The sequence below is a fragment of the Lytechinus variegatus genome, chromosome 1 (assembly GCF_018143015.1).
Source record: "Lytechinus variegatus isolate NC3 chromosome 1, Lvar_3.0, whole genome shotgun sequence".
Lineage (NCBI taxonomy): Eukaryota > Metazoa > Echinodermata > Echinoidea > Temnopleuroida > Toxopneustidae > Lytechinus > Lytechinus variegatus.
The window spans coordinates 58653177-58663823 of record NC_054740.1 but is presented as its reverse complement, the minus strand read 5'-3'; positions in this window follow the sequence as shown (position 1 = coordinate 58663823).

Genomic DNA, 10647 nt, shown 5'->3' with positions numbered 1-10647 from the left:
AAAAAGGCAGTGGCACGTTTAAGAAAAAAAAACATTCGAATTTTATTATGTGGACTTCAATGGCATAATCATCATTTTCTTTTCAGGCTGGATGCGTTTTAAACATCATAAGTGTGTCTTTCTCATTTGCCCGGGATAGGCACTCTAGCCTTTGTTAGTCTTTCAGATGGTCCTGTTAGGCATTAAGTTATTTCCCGTATATAGTGATTCTTATTTACCCAAGTTAGCCTCTCCGTGGTTTTGTTGGAGATCTTCCACTTGTTTTGTTCATTACTCTAGAACTCTTATTTATCCTAGGTTTGAAGCCACTTCGAGTATTAAAGGTGGTTTCTAATGTTAATAATTTTTTTTTCATTCTTATAAAGCGGACATGGTGATAAAAAAGACAGAAAGCCCCATTTTAATTCCATCTGGTGCAGTATACTTATTGAAGTGTAAAATCATCCTGGATAATCGTCATTTCATTTTCTTTTACACTTTTACACCGAAATCTCATTCTCTTTCAGGATTGCATACCTTTAACGCAGTGCAATTAATCACCGTTGGTGGCAGCACTTAAACACGCTCTTCTTAAAGACATTTTAGGGATGCAGGTTTACTACTGGACTTTGAGCGTACTCGCCTTTCACAAACTATAATAATTACCATTGTTTAAAAAGGTTCTTATTTACAGAGGGAATCCACTACAGCTAGTGCAACCGGGCTCTACTTAATTTTTGTCCCGAGTACCCATTCTAGCTTTCTATTGTCGGTTGACTTCTAATTGGCCAGTAATGTGCTATATTGCTTGATTATGATGGCTTTTATTTACCCAATGTCGCAGCTTTGCCATTTCAGGCTGCAACTCAATGACACTGCAATATTTTAAGGCAGAGGTCCTACTTTGATGAGTATTATGTGGAATTCCATGTAAATTGTGATCATTGTTCTCTTTTCAGGCAGGTTGCGACTTAAACATATCGATGTCTTTTTCCCCCAGGAAGGCACCTCGAGGTGTTCTTGACCGTTTTTCACCAGGCCCTGCTTAACATTATTTTTTTTTCCAGTTAAAGAGTAACACTATCTTTTATAAAGTGGCCACTTCGGATATTCGTTGGCGATCTCCTAGCTGTATTAGTAACAAAATGAAACGTATTTTCTTCTTTAATTAGCCACCATGGGTTTTTGTGATTTTCTAATGGAGATTAACATGATCATTTCTCCTTGTCATTTTGGAGGGTGGTAAGGAGACAAAAAGATCCATTTCAACGTCATATGATTCAATATACTTCTTGAAATGTAAAATTTTATTCTCGATTTATTCAGGATTGGGTACCCTTAACGCAAATGACCTGTTGCGACTTCAGTGTTTACTCTCGGGCGTTCTGCGTACTTACCTTTCACAAAATTAAGTCATTATCCATAAAGGTTATCATAAAGGAATCAATTCCAGCCAGTAGCAGTCGCCGAGCAGGCTTTGTTGAATGTTTGTCCATAGTACTTCATTTCTTTTTGCCCTACCGTTATGTATTTTTTTATCACCTTTTCACCAACTGTGACTTTAAATCTAGGCGACATCCCAATGACATTTTTTTTTATTCCTGTTAAAAGTGACCCTTATTTTTCTCAGGGAGCCACTTCAGATTTTCATTGGCGACCTTCCAGCTGTATTGCTAACGGAATTCAAAATGATTTCATTCTTAATTATGACCCCTCTTTCTCCAGGGGAGCCGTTCCGTTTTACCGAAGGTCTTCTAATATATCCCTTTTCCCTGTTTCTTATTTTCGTTTTCATTTTTAAAATCAGATAGTGTGATACACAGACAACCGGTTTAATACCATATAATGCGATATCACTGAAATGTATAGTTGTCCTGGGTAATTTTGTAATGCATTTTTTTTTACTCATTTCGTTGAAATATTTTCTTTCACCGCAATATCATGAATCCCCATGATAGCAGCATTCCAAACGGGTCCAATAACATATACATTTTCTTTTGATTTGATGCAGGGTAAACATCTTGCTTACTATCTGGATTTCAGCCGACGAACAAATTTAAATTGTTAATGATAAAGGTCCTTAATTATCCGGATATTCACTTTGAATTTAGGTAGCGGTCGTGCGAGGGCTCTGCTTCATGTGTTTATGATTTAAAAAAAAAAATGGATTTTTTTTTTAGCGAGGATAGACAATTCAGCCTCTAGCGGTCTTCCAGTTGAGTTCGCTAGCCACTGTTTGATTATTTTGTGTCCTAGTTCATAACGACTTTATAATTCTATTTTTATATCCGCACCAAATCCAGGCTAGGTACTTTTCGGCATTCATTCGCAGTCTTCCAGCATGCCTAATTGCTGAACATATAATTTGATTTCCTAAAATAATGAATGAATTCACCTAAGGTAAACAGTCGTGTTTTACTGGTAGTCAACGCACCCAGCCGATCCTGCTAAACATAACCATGATAACAAGTACGTCACGGTCATTATTTTCATTTTCTGAAGGATGTCCAAGTCGGTTTCTAATGGTGGCCTTCCATCTGGCCTCATTAAATATAATTATACTTTCATCCTTAATAACCATTCTTTACTCATTTTAGCTTTTTGTCAGTCCCCAAGCTCTGTTTTTACCTTATAAGCAGAGATTTTGGTGGCTGCTCTGGCTAGTTTGAACCAAGTGTACCTTCCTGTTAGTATTTGTTCTCTTTTGACTTTAATATCGTTTTGATCATTATTTTGCGTGCTACTGTTCATTTTTGCGTTTGTTTTACAGACATCCAGTGACATAATGGAGGTCAGCATCGTTTGACATGTTTCCTGATTAAATATTGTAATTGAACAACTAATTGTTTTTATCTCCCTTTTCAGCATACAGGCATTCACCCTCAGCCGTGTTCGCCTGCTGTCTTCGGCCTGCATGATCTGCAAGTCACCGACATGATAAAGGCCTTTTCGCCGGTTGCCTTTGCTCTTGTCCCCCCCCCCCCATGGCATGCATTCTCTCGTCGCAGCGGCGCTTCCGCTGTGCCCGCCGATTTGCTTGCTCCGAATTATTTCGTGTTTTCGCCTATCATGTTTTTAATCATTTTTATGTACTAGTACATAAATGTTTGTGTATATTTGTGAATATTTTTGTATACATGTGTCTGTCTGTTGCTTAAATGTTTATATGTGTGCGTAGCTGTGCCTATTTGTGCCCGTCAGTGCCTATTTGTGCCCGTCAGTGCATATTTGTGTATATTTGTGTATAATTGTGCATTTATAAATATGTTTGTGAAATTTGCTATACATGTATTACTTCTTTATTCGCTATCCATTCATTGGGGTTTTTTTTAATTAACTTTATTTTTCATTACATACTTTTGTTCTTCATTTTTATTTTGGATCACCTTTTTTTTACTAACCCGGGGTCATGCTGCTACCTTCACGTGGTGACTCTGTTATGTGCAAGGGCGTCACTAGTAATACCATCTTGGTGGATGCCAGAGGTAGACAACTATTTTCATAAACCCATCCTAAATTGCGTTCACAAACTCCGAAAATAATCCGCATTATTTTTACGAGCGCCCGTCCTGAAAAAAGGCGGATAATCGTCATGACAACTGGACACGCCCCCTCCGATGCGGTGGTGTTGGAAAAGGGTGACCGTGTGACCGCACCATGGCAATTATCCGCATTATTTGGAAATGCGTTCATAAACTCAAAATCTGGTCCCGATGCTGCTAATATGCGGATAATAGCAGCATCAAAATAATGCGGATAACTCTGGTCCTCCTCCGATTTTACGACCAAATTATGCTGCTATTAGCCGCATAATTGGGTTTATGAAAGGGTAAAGTCAACTAGTATTTGCCCACAGGCATATGAAGATTTTATTTGTTTACATAAACACAATACAAAGAATCATAAATTGAAATTGTCTAAAAACAGAATACTCATCCAGATGCATGAGTTATTGCACAAAATCTGGTGACGTCCTTGAGCAACTAAAGCAGCCATTAACGTGATTGACTTTTTATCCATTTCTTTTTTTTTTCATGTTTCTTATTAAAATTCAAACTCATTTCACAGCACTTCAGCGAACTGTACAGTGCGTCCCAGAATAAACGAAACCGAGATTTAGCGATCATTTATCATAACTTAATCATAAATAGAATAGACAAATGACCTACCAATTTAAAGCTTAGGATCTCCTCTTTCATCTGATATTACTTAGGTTATTTTTTATTCACGCATGAGTGAGCAAAAACAATTTGAAGAAAGGATACCAAAAACTCATTTGGCGGGGGGTATCTGGGTTTCAAAAAGAAAACCACATTTCTGAAAAGTTCAATATCTGCTCTTTAATTTGGTACCTAAATTACAGAAAATGGTCAAGAAAAAAAAAAGTTCTGGTCATTTGAAATAAGGCTTGTATTTCCATAATTTCATGAGATAAACGTGTTTTCACCGGTTTCCCACAGAAGCTTTCGCATGGTGAACAAAAGATTTAATGCATGGCTGATCGTCAACACAACAGAGTGTCGAGTGAGTTTGAAAGCCAGCCTGGAGAACCTCTTCATTTTATGAAATTATTAAAATTCAAGCCTTATTTCAAATGACCAGAACTTTTTTATTTCTTGACCATTTTCTGTAATTTAGGTACCAAATTAAAGAGCAGATATTGAACTTTTCAGAAATGTGGTTTTCTTTTTGAAACCCAGATACCCCCCGCCAAATGAGTTTTTGGTATCCTTTCTTCAAATTGTTTTTGCTCACTCATGCGTGAATAAAAAATAACCTAAGTAATATCAGATGAAAGAGGAGATCCTAAGCTTTAAATTGGTAGGTCATTTGTCTATTCTATTTATGATTAAGTAATGATAAATGATCGCTAAATCTCGGTTTCGTTTTTTCTGGGACGCACTGTATATTATAAAAGTGCCAAGCTCAGATAAAGATATCTCGGACCTCGTCATATTTAAATCCTTAAGGATAAGATGAATTCCGTCATTTCTACACCTTCAGCTGTTATCATTGACTTCGCTCCGAACTTGAGCCGCAGGGGGGGCAGATATCTGTTGCATTTCCAGCTACTTAAAAAGCATATACAATTTTAATCCTTTATGTTCTTAACAGACAAAATAATATCAATGTGAATAAAGGCTATGGTCAAATGCATTTCATTACAGAGATACATAATAAAGATTTCTTGAAAATTGAATTTAAAGTAAAATAAATATACGTTTCATTAAGCCTGTTAATCCAACTTTATTTAAACCAGAAGACCATTATCATAAAGTAGGTCTGTCCCTGTTTCGGAATACCTCAATATCAAGATGACTTAAAATGAAAGACCCCATTTTGACTCATTTGTATTTTTTATTTTGCATTCATTATCCATTATTATTAGGACAGAGAGGTCGTCCTCGAAACAGCAGAAGTCGACAGATAGAGTAAGACCAGACCTGAACAGGAAGGCTTGACGTCTACCCGCCGATAGCCTACCCTGTATTGAGTGCAGTAAAGAATCTTAGTAAGTAAATACTCTATAGTGAGAATCAACATTACATTTCCTACAAATTGACACCACTTTAATCATTTTTTCAGAATTTTAGGCAGGCTGGTGCAAAATCGAGAATTTCGACATTTTTCCAAACTGTTAAATCTGGAAGAGCAAACCATAGACACATATGTTAAATGAATAATGAAAACATTTATTGACTTGTATAACATTCAACTGTGATATGCTTGATGTTTCAGCAATAATAGAAAACAAGAGCTTGAGGGGGGGGGTCAAATTATTCAAGGTCGCAAATTGGAAAAGTATATTTTTACACGTGCACGTGAATATCCAATAGCTTGTAAAGCAGTATGTGGCTAATTTTCTCCAGTTTAACAGTAAAACGTATGGGAGACGACACATTTCCCCACTGTTCAATCGCCTGTCAGCATGGTCAGTAGCAGCACCAGGAAAAGGGTTTTGGGGGGACGAGAATGGATGGATTACTCTTCAACATCTTTTCTCAATTTTTTCCCAAGATTTTGGAGGGGAATTATCCCATACCACTCCCCTTTTCCACCACTACATCTCTCTCCCCCTCTCTGTTTCTGTCTCTCTCTCTCCATAATATATATGAAACTAGACATAGTAAAAGTGCATATTTATCAGCGTTATAATGATCAATTTATCAATTTTGATTACATCTCGGGGATTTGCTACCATTATAGTTCTTTCCTTTCACGTACCTATTTTTTTTTATAGTTTTGCTGTCATATTGTTATTCACCCCACATAATTTATTTTTTGTATATTTTTCCATTCAATAACGCCAAGAATGTGAATTTATTTGTATTTATAAAAATATATATCTCGTGTAACGTAGACTAAAAATGTGAGCGCGAAGCGCGAGCAAAAGAATTCGACTCCGCTGACCTGAAAATAACATCTTTGCATGAACTCATCAATATTATGTCTCACTAATCAAATAATGCTAAAACAATATTGACATTCTAACGTAAAAAGGGGGACATTCTAATAACCTTTCGTAATAACAGACAGGATGCTTAACTCAATTAACAGTAATGCGAGCACGAAATGTGACCTGAATGCTCTGATCAAAAAAAGAATGTTACAGCAGTCCGACAAAGAGGAAACTTATGAAGAGCTTACGTATCTCATGTCTGTCATATCTGCCACCCAGGGGCGGATATCTCTCCCAAAAGGTAGGGGGGACAAGGGGCTGGAAAATTTGACAAGCAAAAATATAAAAGGGTTACCACCTCAAAGTTAAGGTCAGACAAGCAAGAGTAAGGTCATCTCGTCCAAAAATACATGTTTTATTTCGATTTTGAATGATGTATTTCTTACCATCATAAAAAAACAAAAATAGTAGGGGTTATTTGATATCGTGTCCCCCCTACTATTTTGAGTAGGGGGCACGTCCCCCTGTCCTCCCTGGGATTTCCGCCCCCCCCCCCCCCTATTCCTCTTCTGCGCCACAAACGGCTTAGTACCTCAGGGGCGTGTTTTTAGTATACATCACACTCAAACTTTTTGTTCAACCATTTGAATTGATAGATCGACTCACGTTTGAATAGTACAGCATCCGCATCGAATGTGTATACATTCTTTATTGTCACACAGCACGAAAAATAAGCTTGATCACAAGAGCATTTATTTGTTAACCAAACGTATCCAATTCGATCAATGGGTTTTCGAGAACTGGTCCAAAGGTTCTGTGTGTTTAATTCACTTCCATTACCTGCGATAAGGGTTATAATCATTACAGTAAATGAATTATTTTCGATTAAGAGGGGTATTTAGCTATACAGTGCGTCCCAGAAAAAAAAAAGGAAACCGGAATTCCCATGTCTTTTTTAATTCAAAGGCAAATAGATTATCTATAATCTATATCTATAATCATATAATTCAAAATTTATGTCGATACCTAATATGAGAAAAAAAGTTTTATGCATTAATGAGCAAGACGAGTTTGAAATTTTAATGTTAAAACCAGGTTGTGCAGAAAAAATGGACGAGATTGGTTCGTGATCCGACGACCGTGCATATTCGACGATTGGCTTATTATTTTGTATTATCATATTATTGGCTTATTCTTTTGTATTTTTTTTGTTACGCTTCTCTCACTAATCCCTGAAATGAGAGTGGATTCAGATTCACACGTAAGTTTCTGCTCAAATCGTTTCTGATCATATGCCTCAATATTTATTGTTTGTAATCTGCAATGCGTGAACAAATTGCTATGCTGTTGGTTTCAAATTAAAGATGAGATTCCACTCGTGCCATGAGTATCAAATCTATAAAAAAAGATATTCAATAATTGTGAAATATATCTCTGAAAACGGGTTTCCTTTTTTGTAGGGCACACTGTATATTGAGAAAAGATCTGAACTGAGGTACACTTCGACTAAATGTTATTGTAATCTTTTTGCATGTAGAATTAAGGGCTTGAAGCTTAATACTGATTCGAAAACCAAATGAAGCATCTTCGGACAATTAAATGTTTGTTTACCGCAAGCATATCGTTTTTAAGTTTGTTTATCGCACGCATATCCCATGATAAACCAGATTGCATCTGTATGATGCGATGATCAAGATTTTAGGGAAAATTTCCAACTGTTCCCATATTCAATTGGTGTTTCAATTGAATTGATATAAAAGACATGTGTGCTTTATACTGTTTTAGAAAGTTCAAATGATATGACTCGTGCCAGCATTGTTAACACTACAAACACAAGATTGATACCTACGTTGTTTGTCTCCTTTTAACAATCTTTCTTAAATGATATTCTCTTTTTAACTACTATCTGTCTAAGGCTTCATGGCAAATGAGCTATGTTATTGATCTATCGAATGAAGTGAGACACAATATTGACGTGTTTCGCCTTATGTCAATCAAATTTGCATTAAAAAAAGTGGTTAATATTACAATTATGCACATGGTTTCTATAGAAAATCATTTACTTAATCCCAGGACCTCGAATCAGTGAAAAAGTTGGGTAGAAGGGCAGGTTTTCTTTATCAGTCATTCAAGAAGGTGTGCAAATTATGCGTTCCCGTATTCTCCCACAACGGAATTGTTATATGTAATATATTCATAGGATACATGCAATACATAGAATTGGTCTACATTATAGAATTAATGCAAATTTTAAGCATTCAAAATAAATACGTAACCATGGTAACGGGTATCCTGAAACTAGTTCATGATTAGTTTGCAAAACATTTTGTATGTTTTTAACAGTTGGGAAATTGGTTAATTCCCCCTGTTAAAAAAAAAACAAGATCACGCCCAGTTACCAATAATGCATATACCTGTAGCATATTTCCATTTTTTTCAAAGCCGGATACAAGAGCATGGTAGATTTAATGCCTTGCTCACGGGCATAGCTGCCGCGGCCGGGGATCGAACCCCGTACTTCTTCATGTATAGCCAGGCGCCTTAGACCACCGGCCACGGCACCTCAATGTTTGCATAATCTCGATATAGAGTCACCTTTCATGACTCGTTGAATGGAACCAAACAACGATAGCGAAGCCACTGTTTATTCTGAAGATAATAAAAATAGTATTCATATTCATATAAGACATGACCTTCTTTTTCATTGCATGTCTGATGAGTATGCTATCGATTTTATCTCCCCGTTTTTAGGTATGAACGAACGAGACACAAGGAGTAAATATGCGAATACAATTTTTTTTTATAGAAAATATTTATTCATTTGGGGGTGTAGCGGACGTACAGAAAGCCACCTGCTCCTGATATATAGCTTCGTGATAACTGAAATTGTAATTATTTCAGGCTAACCTCGATCAGCATTTGCTCATTTATTTTTCTTTTGGCATATGGGGAGTGGGGTAAATAAGGCCGCCTTTTTTTATATAATTCCAATTATATATTTTTAATGTAAAGCAGTAGAAACATGATTAGATGTCAATTACTAAATCTAGATTATACTGAAATTATCCATTGTAAATGGTAGAACTAATCAGCCTTATTTGCATATTAATAAGTCATTACTAATCATTTATGCCGGATGGCCATATTTGCCCTACCTAGTGGGGCAAATGAGGCCGCCTGATTAAAACCTATTCTATATGTTGCTGTTTTCGAAGTAAAAATAGTTCAGTTGGTTTGATACAATTACTAAACATTTACTAGTAACAATCATATTATTAACATTTAGTTATTTACCAAATGACCCCCATTTTAGGAATAATTTGTTAATCCTATCCAATATTATGGGGGAAAAAAGATTCTCGGATTGTGTTTTCTGATGTCACAGTTACATCATCGTGTATCTACGTGTTTTATTGATAGTTTACACATACATTATATATAATCAAGTGTGGTGATGCCTATAGTAAGATGTAACTATAGAGTTTTCATTATGTATTAATCCGGGGCCTCATTTTGCCCCATCGGACGTATTCAGTTCATAGACATCCAGTCAGAAAAGAGAGGGAAAGTGGTGACATTTATTACTACAGTTCTGGCATGCACAATAATACCTTACACAAGTAAACTAAGATAAAAGTTAATACACACTACTGGGTAGGTACAGTCCTCGCCTCTCTAAATTGGCAATATAATGCTACTTTCAAAATTTTTATTTTAAGGTGTTGCTGGGTTTGTGCTCCTCCTGGTCATGTGCACTGGGCTGTGAGACGTTCTCTATCAAAATCTGTGCTCAGGAACTGTCTCAAACAATAAGCCATTTGACCCTACCATTCTTTAGCAGTGAGCTAAAAGCGAACAAGTGTCCATATTTACCCCCACTTCCCCATACTTGTCTGTAAATATACTTGAAGATTAGATCTGGTAATAATTAAAATCAATTAATTAGAGGTAGAATAGCTAAGTTTCGGTTCTAATTTCACCACGATGTTAAATATTTTGCTCCGTTTCATCATCATACCCTTTTTTTAGGTTTTGCAGTTTTTTTTCCTACACAACATTAATGACACAGGAAGCACAAGTGTGATAACAATAACCCTCCCACAACCCTAATCACTTTAAAATGGGGGGGGGGTATTAGAGACCGTTGTACCTCATATTATAATCTATTGCCTTTAGATCACGATATTAACGATTGTAAACTAGATGGCAATGCACATACAACACCATGTAAGTAAATCCTATCTAAATCGCATTTTGCACGTCATCTA